At 43.3% G+C, this 2,659-nt stretch overlaps 1 pseudogene; it reads left to right on the top strand.

Moving 5' to 3' along the window:
- The first annotated feature begins 204 nt into the window (after positions 1 to 204).
- On the top strand, positions 205 to 1,336 carry LOC102741113 (ubiquitin-conjugating enzyme E2 E3 pseudogene; annotated as a pseudogene).
- Positions 1,337 to 2,659: the final 1,323 nt, after the last annotated feature.

Raw genomic sequence — 2,659 nt, 5'->3', positions numbered from 1 at the left:
CCAGTCTCCCCAAGTGAAAAGAAGCTGAAAAGAGCATGATTTCCTCAGATTATGGAGAGTGCCCGGACCCTCAGAAAGCAGAAATATTAATCTTTGGTTTAGGTGTGAGACAAAAAAGTGTTGTTGTTGCTAAACTTAGAAATAAAACCCCCAGTTATTTTACCAGCAAAAAAATGAGTTTATTTGCCCCCCACCCCCCCGCCCCCCAGCTGCCTCCATTTCCTTAAGGAAGGGTTTTTTTCTCTCTCCCTCCACCACACCGTAGCCACGCGCGAGCGGGCCGGGCGGGCGGCCGAGTTTTCCAAGAAATAACTTCACCAAGATGTCCACTGATAGGCAAAGGTCCGATGATGAGAGCCCCAACACCAGCGGTGGTAGTTCAGATGCGGACCAGCGAGACCCAGCCGCTCCAGAGCCTGAAGAACAGGAAGAAAGAAAACCTTCTGCCACCAAGCAGAAGAAAAACACCAAACTCTCCAGCAAAACCCCTGCTAAGTTATCCACTAGTGCTAAAAGAATTCAGAAGGAGCTAGCTGAAATAACTCTTGATCCTCCTCCTAACTACAGTGCTGGGCCTAAAGGAGATATAACATTTATGAATGGAGAACGACTCTACTTGGTCCACCAGGTTCTGTATATGAAGGTGATGTGTTTTTTCTGGATATCACTTTTTCATCTAATCATCCATTTAAGCCACCAAAGGTTACTTTCCGCACCAGAATCTATCACTGCAACATCAACAGTCAGGGAGTCATCTGTCTGGACATCCTTAAAGACAACTGGAGTCCTGCTTTGACTATTTCAAAGGTTTTGCTGTCGATTTGTTCTCTTTTGACAGATTGCAACCCTGCAGATCCTCTGGTTGGAAGCATAGCCATTCAGTATTTGACCAACAGAGCAGAACATGACAGGATAGCCAGACAGTGGACCAAAAGATACGCCACATAATTCACAGAATTTGCATGCAACATGAAGGAGCAGAAGGCCCCTTCCCACTGTGCTGCAAATCTTTATAGACTTTACAATACGGACTTCTGTGTGTATGTTACACTGATTGTACTCTCTGCTTTTATCCTTTGGAGACTAGGAGACTCCCCAAAAAGGTAAATGCTATCAAGAGTAGAACTTTGTCGCTGTAGATTAGTTATGTTTAAAATGCCTACTTGCAAGTCTTGCTTCATTGGGATATCAAAATGTATTTTGTGATATACTAAGGATACTGGTCCTGAAGTCTACCAAATATTATAGTGCATTTTAGCCTAATTCATTATCTGTATGAAGTTATAAAAGTAGCCGTAGATGACTAGGAATTATCTCATTTGTATTAAACCCAGATCTATTTCTGAGTATGTGGTTCGCTCTTGTGAAAAATGTTTTACCTTTTACCTTTGTCAGTTTGTAATGAGAGGATTTCTTTTTACCCTTTGTGGCTCAGAGAGCACCTGATGTATCATCTCAAACACAATGAACATGCTCCTGAAGGCAAAAAAAAAAAAAAAAAAAAGAGTTTATTTGGGAATACCAGAGAAGGGCAAGACGCAAAAGCTAAGCTACTAGGCAAAACCAGAGGCAAACCCCACGGCACAAAACAGAGGACGGCTGGCTTATAGAGGAACGGGGGTGTTGGGAAGGCTGTTGTAAACAAACAGGCCATTGGAGTAAACTGGGAGTTTGAAGTATGGTGGCTTTTCATTGGCTGAACTGTAACACTCTCTCATTGGCTGGGCTGTTGCTGGGGGAGAAGGAAAGTCTTTCTTCGTCCGGCTGGGATGGTAAAGCAGTATCCACCGGCAAGGTCCATCTCTTCTCTGCCTGTTGGGTCTGCAATTGAGTGCTAAGTGGGAGAGCTCCCCCTGCAGGCCTCCCAGCTCCATTCTAAAGGTAGTTTCCTTTTATTAATTTTCACGTTGTCAATTTCTAAAATATAAAAGCTGGAACACATTCTCCCAACCACAGAGCTAGAAACAAAGCCAGATCTCATCATGAGTTCAGACTGACCTAATGGGTCCATTTGTAAAGGTCAATCCGATAGACCATAAGTGGCATGAGCCTGAGCTCATGGGAAGCAAACTCCCCCCAAATTCGCCATAATGGGTCAATGACCTTTCTCTGTGCTCTTCTAACATTCAGTATTTTGTTCTGTCACAGGACATAGGAAATTAAACCAAAAACTAAAATAATGTGGGATAGCCTCCTTGCTGGATTTTAAGCCTCTGAGGGTTAGGGGCTATGTTAATTCTATCTTAACTGGTGGTTCTCCACTGGGGACATTCCCTATACCCAAGGGACATTTGGCAATGCATGGAGACATGTGGGTTGTCATAACTGGGATAGGGGTTGCTACTAGCATTTAGTGTGTAGAAGCCAAGGATGTTGCTCAACATCTTACACTGCACAAAACAGAACCCCCACAACACAGTTATCCTGTCCAAAATGTCAATGGTGCTGAGATTGAGAAACCATATCTTACAGGATATTCATTTAGGAAATATTTATTAAGCACTGTCTATGTATCATACCATGTGCTCAGGGTTGGAATCACCATGTTCCTACTTCTTTTTTCCTTTTTTTTTTTTAAAGATTTTATTTATTTGACAGAGAGAGAGAGACAGCGAGAGAGGGAACACAAGCAGGGGGAGTGGGAGAGGGAGAAGCAGGC

Source organism: Leptonychotes weddellii, chromosome 16, assembly GCF_054177405.1.
Source record: "Leptonychotes weddellii isolate Sample4059 chromosome 16, ASM5417740v2, whole genome shotgun sequence".
NCBI classification, from domain to species: domain Eukaryota; kingdom Metazoa; phylum Chordata; class Mammalia; order Carnivora; family Phocidae; genus Leptonychotes; species Leptonychotes weddellii.
The sequence above is the reverse complement of the archived record's forward strand: the minus strand, read 5'-3'. Positions and strand labels throughout refer to the sequence as shown.